The 13,907-nt window shown below is 44.4% G+C and overlaps 1 protein-coding gene across 1 annotated transcript in view; it reads left to right on the forward strand.

Moving 5' to 3' along the window:
• Positions 1–379: 379 nt before the first annotated feature.
• The window catches only part of HPCAL1 (hippocalcin like 1), a 49,163-nt gene continuing 35,635 nt past the window's right edge, over positions 380–13,907 (forward strand). Inside the window, exon 1 of the mRNA XM_084260992.1 lies at positions 380–391. The gene's annotated coding sequence lies outside the window, so the exon portion shown is untranslated. The remainder of the gene's footprint in view (positions 392–13,907) is intronic.

Raw genomic sequence — 13,907 nt, forward strand, 5'->3', positions numbered from 1 at the left:
AACTAACCCAAACCCAAACCTAAAGTGGGAAGGGTGCTTTCAGCACATTTTTGAACGTTGTAAGAATTTGCTGTCCTAATTCGAGAGAAATCTCTGTGTTTTTCAACGCAGGAGCTGTTTTCTATTTCACAACGAATAATAACATGCAAATGCAGGCAGCAGAGCTGTTTCTCAGTGTAGGGTAAGGACTGGAGCGCAGTTTTAGCAAGCGTAGACTAATTCTAATTTCTTTTTTGGCTGAGAAAATTGGGGATTTTTTATAGGGGAGACCAAAAAGTGGGAAGGTTGTCACTTAGAAGAAAGCTGTAATGTAAAGTATGTTTGGTTTGTGTCTTCTCCTCCAGGCAGTCGAGCCCCGTGGTCTTTCTCTGAAGAGGTTCCAAGATAGGTGGTGAGTACTTCCCAATGCCTGCTCCTTTCAAAATGCTCTTTAAATTAATAATAGAAAAATATTGAATTAATAGTAGAAAATACAAATGTTGAGGTTTGTCCTGCATTGGGTGCAGGCGCTTGTATTTGTTGAGCTCATGGCTGTGATTTTAGAGCTGGCAGGGCTAATCTTTGAGTAGGGCTTTGGCATCAAAGTGTTAAGCTTTACCTTTGCACCAGAATGGATTTTCTGAGACTCTATTAGTGAAATAAATGTTATATTCTTGAAAATATTTGACTTTAGGGAAAATCCGTACAAATTTCTGTGTATTTTTTTACTAAAAGCCTACGCTGTCCAGTGGGACAAAGTGTTTTCTGTTCAGAGAGCAACCTTAGGGTTTGTTTTTTTCCCCTTCTGTTCTGACCATCTGTGTTAATCTGAAGGAATGTAACGTCCAGAGGGTGAAAGGACCTGCATAACTGGCACTAATCTCTGCTGCATGTGACTGATTTTGTGCTGCCTGCACACAAGACTTGCATGTATTTCGTTTGTGTGCACTTCATTAAGTCCTTATTTGTAAGTAAGCGAAACATTAAATCGGTAAGGAGCTGCAGGAGAGTGAGATTGCTAAGAAATGCCAGCGCTGTGGCTTTGCAGCCGGAGAGCCACCTCTTACGCAGATGTAAATCAGTGCAATTTATTTTCCTCTGCTGGAGCCGATCTCTTCCGGCGAATGCCAGCCAGGACTCTGCTCTGTAGCACCCTTTGCTGTTTGTTTTCGTCGTTTCTGGAGAAATATGTACCCTGTTTCCTCTTCCAATTCTAGATTTCTTTCCAATGAGATTAACCGAATTATATCATTACCCATTAATTGCTCAGGAAGTTTATTCTTTAGTTGCATTTCCCCAGTGCACAGGATACAAGCTATTAGAGCTCTTGTGTGTTCAGACTGACTAATGAACTACAGTTGAATGTCCCAAACCTCTAATGGACATCTCCATCTTCCAAATCCATGTATTTTCCATAGACAAGGTGCCTTTTGGCACAGATGGTCCCAGGTTGGTTCAAAGTGTCCATACAGCTGAAATGGAGCCATCTGCACTTGTTTCTTGCTGGCACAGGGGAGGATGCTGGGATTTGGTGTGTTGTACTGTGCTTGTGTCCACCTTAAATACCTGTTCACTTTGGCCAGAAGATATTTATAAGGCTCATCTTTAATGCCTGTCTTTGATGGGTGAAAACATCCCCTATTTAATAAACTCTGTTACCCGTGTTTTCTTTGTAAGGGGAGCTGATTTAACCCTAGGAGGTCATTCTGACTAAGGCTTAGATCCGAACACTGTGAGTCTTGTAAGGCCAGATTAAGAACCCTGTGTGCCTTTTGCCAAAATGCTCTTGTGAGTAAGAGCTCATGATCCCCTCCTCTGCCCCAGCCCCGCAGCTGCAGCTGGGTCTGCGTGAGGAACCCGCACGCTCTTTCTACTGGTAATTGCTATACCGGGACCTGAATCATCAGCTGATCTTTATGAGATGTTGAAGGATGAATCAAGCTCCCTTGTCCCAAGGGCAGAGGGAAGCGTGGGGCTGGTGACTGTAGCGCTGTGTGTGTAAAGGCCAGGTGATTATAAATTGTCAGTTTAAGTTGTACATAAAATTGGATTTTCTTTTCTCATTACAGGTAGCGCCTGCGTAGGCAAAAGTGAAAAAAATACTGTTAATATTCCAGACTGTGCTTGCCAGAGTTAATGTTTAGTAGGAGGCAGTCCCTTTGGGTAGTGCTTTCAAAAGCAGGAACGTCCTGGGGCCTTTAGGGAATCTCTGGTTCCTGCTACACTTCTGCAAGCGATCGTACAGGTGCCAGGGGTTTATACATCGCGTTTTTGCTGCTATAACAGTCTGTATTCCCCCTTGGCATCACTAATTCAGGTGTGTCCTTTATTCCAATATGGGTATTTAGATGATCAATATGAAGGTACATCTCCAGGGTGTAACAGTTTCTGTAGGGAGTTTTGGTGCTCTGGCTGTGTCAGTTCAGGCAAGACATGGGGGAGTTGGAGGCTGTTTTCCCCTTTTCCTGGTCATACTCTGCACTGCAGCCTTGGAAAGCTCACTGGTTGAAGGATTCAGATGCAGTTGGGAAAGGGAGACCTTTCCATGGTGTTACCTTCTCCTGTTACCTGTACCCCCCGTCTCATTAAAGCCTCTGGAGGAAGCTGCGAGGGCCAGATGTCTGCTGTACATATGACTGTACCGCGGTGGGGAGAAAAAAGCTTAATTAATTGTCAAAGGTGTCTTAAAAAAGAACAAATGGGGAGCACAATAGCAAATAAAGTACCTTGTGTGAGTGGCTTATGTAATGAGGTAATTAGGAAGAATTTATTATAGTTTAATGTGTTACTAATCAAAGCTTGCTTTTTTCTCATCCTTGACACCTTTAGAAATCTCTATTTAAGTCTTTGCCTTCTACTTTTTTTTTTAATAAATGGGTTTTATTAGTATTTTCACTGTTGAGGCTTTTCTGTGTTATATTCCATGTATGCTTTTCGATATGTACTGTTTGCTCATTCTAGGATATTGAGGGGGAAAAGCAGGATGAATGTGTGATCCTGCTGTTCATCCATGTTTGGTTTTATGAATGAGCCTTCTGCCTGGATGCACAGAGGCTTCGGGATCGCCCGTTTTTCAAAAACATCCCAAATTCAGGCTTTTTCCTTACTTCCTTACTGTGACAGGGAAGATTTAAAAGCAGGCTTTGCTTTTAAAAATGGAAGTTATTAGCCAAGGTTTTCAAGCTGGAAGACAGTGGGGCACGGAGCCTGGAATGTTCTATAATAGAACTGTTTTCCCCATTGTGTACTGTGCCTCCTACAAACACCACCCGCCTTCTTGTGTAGATGTTGCTGTAGAGCATGGAAAAGGAGTGTCTCCTAACGCCAGCATCTCATGTCGATTCACTGCTATACAACTGCTCATCCTCTAATAGCGTGGGATTACGAAGCATTATCATGCTCAGATTGACTCAGGTAGTGCTATTTTTATTTAAGCTGTATTAAGGTATCGTTGGGAATCTTTGGTCTTGCAGCATGGGGGTAATACGATTTACTATTTTTATAAAAAAATCAACATGGCTGTACAAATCCTGTCCATAGCAAGAGCTGCAAAGATTAGTCATGAGCTCAACGCTTTTTGTTGCTTTTCCTTTCCTCTACAGTAAGGTGTTAAATTTTTAATTTTCACGTGGCCTCCATCATGTTGGCCAGGCTTGGAATAAAATAAGAGGGTCTCTTGGCTTATGGTCAGGGACTTGGTACTTGATGGGAGAGGCTTTGTAAGCGGGGGGCTTTGGTGTAAGAGGGTGAGCGGGCTTGGGGATGCTCGGTGGAGTTACCTGGGCAACTGCCAAGGGGATGCAGTTGGTTTCATCCATCTGAGCCCTCGCAGGGTTGTCTGATTCAAGGAAACAAGCCCTCCCGTGATCATCACTCTCATCCCTCCACTTTGCTGCTTTTATATCAGGCCCTGCCCCTCTTCATTAAAAAAAATAAAAGTTGTAATTTGATGTGGACCTTTCCCTTGCTCCTCTCCTCTTTATCACCCCACAGCAGCGTGGTGCACAGGTAAAGCAAAAATAACTGTACACCCTGGGGCTGAGGTTAGCTGAGGGGTGCAGTCAGAAGTATCTAGGGACGGCACATCTGGCTGGATCCCCATGGGTTGGACAGACTGACAGCCATTGTGTTTCCAGAGGGGAAGGGTCAAAAGAAACATGGCCTTTCTTGGAAAGGGGATGCAGTGAGAAGTGAGGCACGATACGCTCTCAGCTGAGCCAGATGCGTGCACTCTAAAGTTGATGAAATTAGTTTCCTTTGAGACAGGTCTTGGGGTCTGAAGCGAGGAGCTGCTGCTGAAGTCAGCCTGGTTTGGTTTTCACTGTGGCTACAAAACTGGCTTCATGACATTGCTTTGGTGCACTAGGAATGCCTGGAGGAGTTGTACTGGGCCAGGGATCATTTCCCACAGGTGCTTTGGATGCAGCCCTGTTCTGGGGAGCATAGTAGGAAGGACATCACCCACGCCCAAACTTCCACCTTCAGGATTTGCTGGGATGGGGGTCTGCTCTGAAGCAGGGGATGCAGCACTGTCTCATCTGGGGATGTTCTGGGCATCTTTCTGGTTTTATCAGCATTTGGGAGAAGAAGTGATGGTTGGTGGTTGTGGAGCAGCTTAATGCTGGTGTGCAGCATCTCCCAGGGCTCTGAATCCCTGGGCAGTCCAGTTGGCAAGTAGTTTAATTCCTCTGATTGGCATGTGGCACCCAAAGGTACCGGGATCCTGGTAGAAAAGTAGCAGGCAAGCTGTGGGAAATGCTACCATGAGCAGTCTCAGCTGTGGTCTCCAGGTGTGCGTCTATGAACACACATGGTTGCACTCTGGGCCTCAGCCCACTAAAAAGATGTGTTTCCATCTCCTTCAGGCCTTCATTTGAAATGAAGCATACATTTAACAATGGGAATTTTTATGTCTTTCTCTTTAATCATCAGGAATGCAGGGTAACTTTCAGTAACTACTTGTTTTCTACCTTATGGAGAAAAAAACCCCAGTGGTAATGTCTGGATGCTCCACAGCGTACTCTGATCTCTGTTTCACCAGTTAGGGTAGATGAATGTAAATTGTCAATTTTGCCCTAATAAAATACATGAATAATTTCAATGTGGGCTGCATGCTGGGTTCCAGAACAGCCAGGCTCTGAGGCAGGAAGAATTTTCTGCATGTTAATGAAAAGATTATTTTGAAGCGAAGGCTGAAAACCCCATCCTCTCTGGGGGGCTTTCACCTATCCGATGTGTTTGGCTTTTTAAAAAAGAACAATGCTTGATTTGTTGTACCCCTTTTAACACTTAATGTGTGTTTTAGCTGTATGTAAGTGTTTCTGAAGCACAGCTAGCCGTGTCGCTAGCTGACCACTGGCAGACCTGCAGGTCTGAGCGTTGTGCTGCAGCTTCATGGCTGCATTCCTGCCTTGGCTGAGCACATGGGCTCCATTGCTTTGGTAATGGTTTGGTTTGGTGGCACTTGGCTTGGGGTTTTTTGTTAGGTTCTGGCCCCAGATACCGCCAAATCTTGCATCTACAGCTGGTGTTGGGTCCAGACATCTCCCTCCTCCTACGCCAGTGAAGTTCCGTTGGAGTGTTGGCAGGGTTGGTGGGGTGGAAGCTGGTTTTTGTGTGAGCAAAGGGTCTGAGCAAAGCCAGGCAGTTTTGTTTCCTTCTCCCTAAGCACTCGGTATTTATTAATGCTGCCCTTGGGTTACCAGAAAATCTTGTCTCTCAGCAATCACAACTCTGATTGGCCCCTTTTAGAGAGATACCTGCATCGCCTGGGGAAGCAAATGTGGCCATCATATCCTCATTGCTGTCTTCTGGGATGAAGCATCGGGATCTGCAGTTGGGCTAGATGATCATTGTACAATAGGTCCCTTCCAGCTGAACTCTTGTCCTCTCCTTTTTTCTCCTCCTCCTCTCCTCATGCAGACAGGATTGGGGAGCTGGAAGAGGACTGGGTTGTAGATCCCAGATGGTATCTTCATCACATTGGTGCAGGAGGGGTGGGAGAGATTTTCTTTGCTAGGTGCTCACTGTCTGTCTTAAAGCCTGAGAATTAATTGTCTCAGCTCTGGTATCATCAGCAAATGGACCATGGTCGCAAAATCCAGCAAATCTGCTGCAGTAAAACTGAAGTGGATTCAACTACAGAATTTTCATCTCACAGGAAAAATAATACCTGGTCTTCATTGAATTCCAAGGGGAATGTAATTTAACATTTTCTCCAGTGAAAACCAGGGGATTTTTTTTTTTAAATGTTAAATTTTGTAATTTGTGAGAGTTTTGTTGTTTTAGGGATTTGACATCAGTATATTGTTTCGTTGCATGTCAGTATGAAGGCATATATCATTAAGGGTGTGTATCATGTTTCGTTGTTTGTTAGGTACCATTACCTCCTATATGTCAGAATAGTTAATTATCTAGTTCTGATTATTTATATTTGGATCACTAAGGCTTTTAAGTCTTTTTCTGCGTTAAAATACTGTCTCTGAATTATGATGAAATGCTTTAACACTGTAAAATGCAATAGATATGGTAAGATAAGGGGATGAAAATAAAACCTTCATGATTCAAAGCCTTGAGCAGGATGGGTTTGGAATACACTAGGAGTACCTGCCCTGAGTTTGTGGATGCTTTCAAAAGAAAGCTGAGGAAAAGAGCTTTTTCCTTTTGTTTCGCTCAGGCTTTGGGTTTGGTCCATTTTTTTTCAAGTTTGAACAAATATATTTGACAAACTCTGCTCCTCACTTAAAGAATCAGGTAAGAGGATTGAGTGGTTCCCCTTCACCGCTATAAAGGTAGTGGGAGATGAATTTACCTGCAAAATGGCAACTGCATGGAGGATTGAGAGGTACAGAGGAGATTTCAGAGCAGGAAGGTACTAAATGTTGAATTTTGTAGAGTGTCTGGGAAATTACTTCAGATTGTCCTCTTGAATCAGTGTGGTTTTAGAGTGTAAGCTGGTTGTCTAAGGAAAGAGGCTCAGTTTTCCAGGCTCTCTGGCTCTTTGGCTGTTTCCAGACATATACCAGCTCTGTGTTTGTGCTCCCCCCAGCTGCATGCTTTGTCTGCACCCTGGATACAGTGTGACCCCGTAGGATGGTGGGCCTTCACCACGGTCTCCATCCCTTCCCGTGATGGCAAGGGAGCTGTTCTGTCTACTTCTAGCTAAACACATAGAAGAGTGTGATTTTATTTCTCATTGCATGTCAAGCATTGTTTTCCCTTCAGCCTCCTGTGATCCGAGGTATGTCCTGGTCGGGGGTGACGACAGCTCTGCCTGGAGTCACAGACACCCCAAGGGAGCAGAGCAGCATCCACCTCCGTGGCAGCACCCACGCAGAATCCAGGGCTTGTTATGTCTTAATGCAAGTCAAAACCTGTGAGAAGTGGTTTAATAATGGGAATGTCAGCAGACCCCTGAGTACAATGATGCTGCTGGATGCTTTCATAAATCTGAGGTTTAGGGATGACAGTTATGATGCATGGCATGGGGAGAATGTGGAACTGCAGTCATTAAACAAAAATGGGCTTTTAAACTAATGGCAGCTGCCTAAACAGTTTTGCAGTGAGGCAGATTCCCTTAGGCTACTATTCTTCAAATAATACAGGTCCTACTGACTTCAAAAAAACAGGAAAATATTATGTTTTGGTGCTGTAGCACTGCTTTTACACTCATCCCAAAGGTCAGGAGGTAAGTGTTCACTAGTTTTTAAGCTGGAGGTGGTAGGAAATAATGAATGGCAACATTCCCAGATAATTCATTCCCTTTTATTCCCCTGAATTAAACCACCTGCAACACCAAGGACTCACACCTGTTCCTAGATGGGTTTCCAAGAGACTATGGGGGCACTTTACTCCATCCGGACTCAGCTGTGTTTAACCCAGTAGGTAGTTCTGCACAGTGTCTGTGTTATACATAATTTTATCCAAGTATCTCCATTGAAGCCTGTTCCAACTCATGCTGATTTAAAATGTTGGAGAATAAAGACGCATGTTGCCTTGTCTCCTTGTAAGCCATCATTCCCAGCCTGAAGGTGGAGGTGTAAAGATGCACGTATTGCCTTTTCCTTATGCCAGAGAGGTCCTGACAGAGGAGAGCTACCTGTGATCTGGAGTGTGTTGGCTGGTTCCTTGAAGAGGCATTCCAAAAATGTTTGGAGGTTGCAGTCCGCCAACTCATTGTCAGCCACTCACTTTCACTTCTTGCATAACTTTTACTTTTCCCTGCCCAGGCTTGGTTTCTTCCTGAAAATAGCATGTTATGGCTCTGTCTCCCCATTCCGCTCATTCTTCAGCTTGATCAGAACCTCTTATGTTTATTTATTTCCTCCCCTCTGCCTTTATTACAAGGAATAGAGGAGAGGACAGAACAACCCAGCCTGTGAAAGGATGCTGAGCAGCAGAACTTGGTTTGTGTCATTTCCATACCATCTCACTTCTCTCCCCATAAGCTCAGTTTCAGGCCTTGCTGAGTAACTTGAGCCTGATTTTGAATATATTTAAAAAAATATTTTAAATCAAACAGTTCGATTAGAAATGTGTGCAAAATCCATTGCAAACAGTCACATCTCACTTTAAAGCCCTCCGTATCATGAGATGATGACAGTTTGAAGTTGGGTGTTGTACTGCTCTTTAGTTTTTCTAGAAACTCTGCAAGGCCCAGCAAAGGTTGGGAGGGATGGGCTGGAGGTCTCCTGACGTGTTGAGGACAATGAGCTAAGCTTTCAGAACCTGAAATGTTCTTTCCTGAACATCACCTGCCATCCCAGCTCTGTAGGACTTGTCTGTCCTGTGAGACCTGGATAACATACTACTTCTTTCCACCACTTTTCTTTTTCTCCTTTGCTTCCGTAGTCTGTTTTAACCTTAAACATGTTTTCTGTGAGCAGTTCTTTGAGGATGAGGAGAGCAGTCTAACTGGGGTGATCTCAGCCAGGTTTTCTTCTTCTTGGGGAGTATGCTTGAGTCAGAAGAGGAGACTTAAATTAACGATAACGGGAACATTTGAACAGATGGCTGACCTTTGTAACACCAAGAACCATTTCACTGGAGAAATTTGCAGGCTGTTTTAAGTTTGTCGTGCTCTTTAGGACCATCTGAGCTTAGATACACGACAGGATTTATTAGCTTACCGCAAGGCTTTGGTGCTTCATTTCCCCGCTGTTTGAAACACTGAACTTTAGGTAGATGGAGCAGGATCCAGGAGCATCGATGGGATCAACTCCCTTTGTGCCAAGTTTCTTTAAACCCCTTGAAGCAGAGGGGAGAATACTACTCTTGGTCATGCTGGAAGGTGCTCAGCTCCGCGCTTTGCTTGCTGCCCGGGGAAAGCTCAGCCCTTGCACTAACAAGGGCCATGCAACAGTTAATTGTGGGCAGGGCGGAGACAGATGATCATCCTGCCCCAAATCACTTAACCGTCTTAAGGGTCTACCCTTGCCTGCCTGAACTAGCCAGCTAATCTTTCAGTGAGCCACACAAGTGAGCCCTGAGCTATATATGGCACAAAGAGAGAGAGGACATGAAATTATCAAATTCCCTTATCCCACCTTTTCCCAAAAAGCTGTGCACCATATGCCTGCTTAATGGCAGAAGAACATCGCTGTTTGGAGGAGCTAATTGTTTCAGGCTCTGGTGGGTTCTCCATCTTCTGGAGGCTTTTAGGTCAGGGTTACGTGTCTTCTGTAAACATGTAGTGTAGGCCAAATGGCTGGATGCAAAAATTCTTAGAGAAATTCCTTGAATCAAGAGGTAGCGGACTAGATCTGTGGTTCTCAACACTTTTTGTGAGATTGCAGCAAATTCTTTTGCACTTTGGCCACTTGTGCGGTGATCTGGAAGAGCATATCTGCCACACATGAAGCCCTTGGTGCCATCCTGGAGAGCTGCTGGGAGAAGTGGTGCTGAGGGTCTTGTCTGGGGTTCAGCGAGTCAAGGGTAGAGGAAAAACTGTGAAGCATTTGGAAATTGTCTTTATAAGGAGTGCACTGTGTTAGTCCACCAAAAAATGAAGGGGAAAAAAATGTCTGTTGGCGCAGTGCATATTTCTTTTTAGAGAGGTCTGGTTTATCACTACCGCTGGCTTCTCTTAATTACTGCTAATGGTTCTGCAGGCTGTGCAGTTGGAGATGGAATGTGGCTGGCCCCAAGTCAGGGCACAGAGGCTTTTATCAGGGCCACTCAGAGACAGGCCATCTGCAAGATCTATTTTTTATTTTTCTTATTTGTCTTCTCTAAGTAAAAACGTGATGCTGTGAGAATGTCCGTTTGACCCTATTGCTTCGCTCCTCCGAAGTTGCCATTTTCTGACAAAACGCTTTAGAAAGTTATATTTGGCAAATGGTTGTTTACTTAATTCCTCTCCTATCATTGCTGCTTGTCTGTGCAACCCAAATCTGTTTGCGTGCAAGCTCAGCTGTAGCTCAGTTCAGATGATTTTTTAAACCATAGTTGTTTTCTCCTCTGTTTGCTTTTTTTAGCTCCTTTTTTGTCATGATGGAGGAACTTCAGAGATTTCATATCTGATGAAGGCAGATCCAATACTTGCCGAGCTGAGGGCTGTTAGAAGCTGCAACAGCCACATGATTGGGTCTCCTTGCTTACCCCAAGCATCAGAGCTTCAATACTCTTGGCATCATGCAGCTATAAGAGAGCATAATGAGGATTAACTTTTCAGGAGTGTGTTTCTCCTGTCTGCAGAAAGCCATGTGAAGTTGTTGAAGGAGCCCATGTTGATTCCCCAAATCCAGCTGGCTCAGGTCCTCAGCCGACCAGGAAGATTTCTTCAGCAAAACTGGCTTGTCAGGAGGACAGGGGGTTTTGTTATGTTTTGTTTTGTTTTGTTTTAAAATAAGTGGTTTCCTTAGGCTCTCTGCCCCCTCTGAAGTGAACCTGCTTGGGGTGCTAGGATTTGTTTTAGAAATAAAATACTCCTTCATCATGGAGCTCTGTTCAAAACTGTGCTGTTCAAATCGCTGGGTGAAGGAGAGTCCTTCAGTGAGACTGGTTGTTGTAGGGGTTTTCTTAAACCGAGGAACCACAGGCTCTCCCTGGCAAAGCGAGCGTAAGCAAGGCCTACTCCGCTTTGCCCACAGTCGCTGCAATGTACCCCAGCTTTGGGCACCCTGGCCTAGCAGTGGGTGTTCCTAGAAGAAGGTGGAGTGTAGGGGCAGGAGTTATAACAGGGAAACGCAATTATAAAAGCAAAGGAGCAAACAGTTGGTTATAATCTATAAAAATTGATACTCGTTGCTGTCACACTGACCTTCCTTGCCCTAAGGTTTTCTCATTAGAAGCGGTTTCTGTAAATACCATCTCTTTCTTTCCCCTCAGAGAGATCTCAAATTGCTGGGCTGGAATTGCTGCCTGGGTAATCAATAAACTTTAATCTCCGTGATGGGGCTTTCTTCCTTGAAGTTGCTTCTTTCTGTACTGGAGGTAACGTGTCTAAAGCAAACGTTGAAGTGAAGAAGGGTTAGATTTGACGTGACCCAGTCTTACTATATGCTCTTACAATTTTGCAATATGAATGTCTTCTAAAACAATTACAGTTATTGCTAAGTGGACACTAAATGATTAATCTGCTAGCAGACAGCCAGTGCAGTAGCGTCTTTGAAACAGTTTTTGAGCCTTTTCCCCGCTGTTCTTTCCCTGCAAGACTGGTTTAAAGATAAGACACTGCCAATAGCATAAATTGTGATTTGTAGCCTGGTTCTCTTTCAGTCTGTGTCTTTGCTTTAGCATTGCGCTTCTGTCTCACACTGAAAAGCACGTAATGAAAGGGGTTTGAAGTCTGCCCCGAGCCAGAAGAACATTCAGTCTTGTATTTCATTTGAGGCATATGCTTAAATTATCATGGGGTTGGTTGGATTTATTTGTGCACTTAGGTGCATGCTTAATCCTGGTGAGTAACGATGTTTGGGAGCTTTTGTTGATGGGAGGTCACCAGCGCTCCTCTTTGTGAGTTGGTGGCATCATGCGCAGAGCATGTGAAAATATTCATGCAACGTCTTACTGTCTGGAGTAATCCTTGTGCTGGGAATGTCTGCTTACATCCTGGCTTTTTTTTTCTCAGAGAGTCTCTCCTTTTGGCTACGCCTTGCGGAGGGAGAATTACCCAGTGCTTAGTTAAGGGGCTGAATTTGCAGCTGAATTTAGGGAGATGACTAAACACTTCAAAATGCTATGATTTGTGACAGAAAAGGCAAGACGGCAGGGAAAAAACCTCCAGTTTGGTTCCTCAGACATTCTGTAAACTTGTACATTTTTAACATTTTTATAGCTCCAGTCATAACACTATGTACGTACTGTGTTGCATCGTAACAACTGACTCAGAAAAATCCTCTGGTGTCTGTCAATGCCTTGGACTTGCCTACGTGCTAGTGCTGGTTTTAATTGTGTTCCTGTTTGAGGAGATGTCCTCAGAGTATCTCCTCAGGTTAGAGGTTAAGCCGTTTCTCATTACTCTGAATAGCGGTGATACATTTGGTTGTACACCCAGTTGAGCCAGCTTGGAGCTGGTGAGCAGCAGCAGAGCTGGGCATAAGTCATGGAGTTGCTCATACAGCTTCTTAGTCTTTCCTTAAATTGTTCTGGTTAATAATAATAGTATAATACACTGTAATATAATAATAATTCTGGACAGTAATAGGTTTGATGCTCTGGCTTGTGTGATGGCAGTTCTGCTGTTGCATGGGTTTTGAGTTTAACTGAGTAACGCGCAGGCGCGAAGCCAGTGGCAGCGTCCATGGCTGAACGCTGCCTTGATGGAGGAACGAGTCAGATCGCTCCCATGGCGTGGCAGTGAAACAATGGGCTTGCAAAGTGGCCAGGCTTCTTAAAAAGCAGTTGGTGTTGGTCTGGGAAGGAACTCTATCTCCATGTTGGGAATATTTTCTTGTCCCCTAAAGGCAACCTTGTGCTCTGATAGTGATGCTTCTGCTGGAGGGCAGGAAGGTTTAAAAACTGGCACATGCTGCACACTTCTTTTAATCCCAGCTTCCTCAAGTAAATGAATCACCTTCTCTTAATTGCACCTGTAGGAAGAAACAGTCATGACAGTGCCTAGAAATGATGCAGTTCGCTTTTGGTCAGGAAAGAACTCCAGGCAGGCATCTGTGTTTGCAAAAGCTGAGTTTTAGTCTTGACATGTTTGCTACCAAATTTTAGAAGATAAACAGAGACAGACTGCTCCCACCCAGAAAGAGATAGGATTGTTTTGGCAGTACAGCTTTGCTGCCTGTTCCAAAATGGATCTGATGACCAGTGTTTTAAAAAAAAAAAGCACCCTCTCCTCCTTCAAACCTCCAGGTGGGAGATCCTATGCTGCAGCTCCTCCCGAAGGAGATCAGAGAGAGATGGTCATCAGGAAATGAACGTGAAGATGCTGAAGCAGAGTACCAAGAGCAGTCTTGTCTGAGTGCTGAGGGATGGAGCTACAGGTGGCAATTAATCCCATTTCATGTTATTTTTAAGATAAGTTTTCTCCACGCATCACAAGACATCACACTGGGGGGTTGGACCTGATGATCTCTCGATCTCTCTGTTACCATCCTGTCATGTAACTTTGTGAGCTGGTGGTGGTCAGCGTGTTTCAAAACAGTGGATTTCACCAAGCTGTGTGACTGCAAAGGCCAATCTCGTGCTCTTGCGGCGAGTGGCGAGTAGACTTCCAGCCCCAACAGACAGGTCCCCTCTCGGGTGCTTGCCTGGCTAAGAGGCTGTTCATCTCGCTCCCTGATGAAAATCCGCCCCACTTTCAGTTTTAACTTACTTTAATAGTTTGGGGTTTGGGTTGTTTTGGTTTTTTTTGTCAACGCTATGGGTTTATTTTTTTCCATCTGCTGTAAACTTTCATGATGTGGTTACAGCAAAAGCTTCCCCCCTTCTCATGCTTTTCTTTTAAGATGCACCAGCCCAGTGCTGCTGGTCTG

Source organism: Gallinula chloropus (assembly GCF_964237585.1).
Source record: "Gallinula chloropus genome assembly, chromosome: 3".
Lineage (NCBI taxonomy): Eukaryota > Metazoa > Chordata > Aves > Gruiformes > Rallidae > Gallinula > Gallinula chloropus.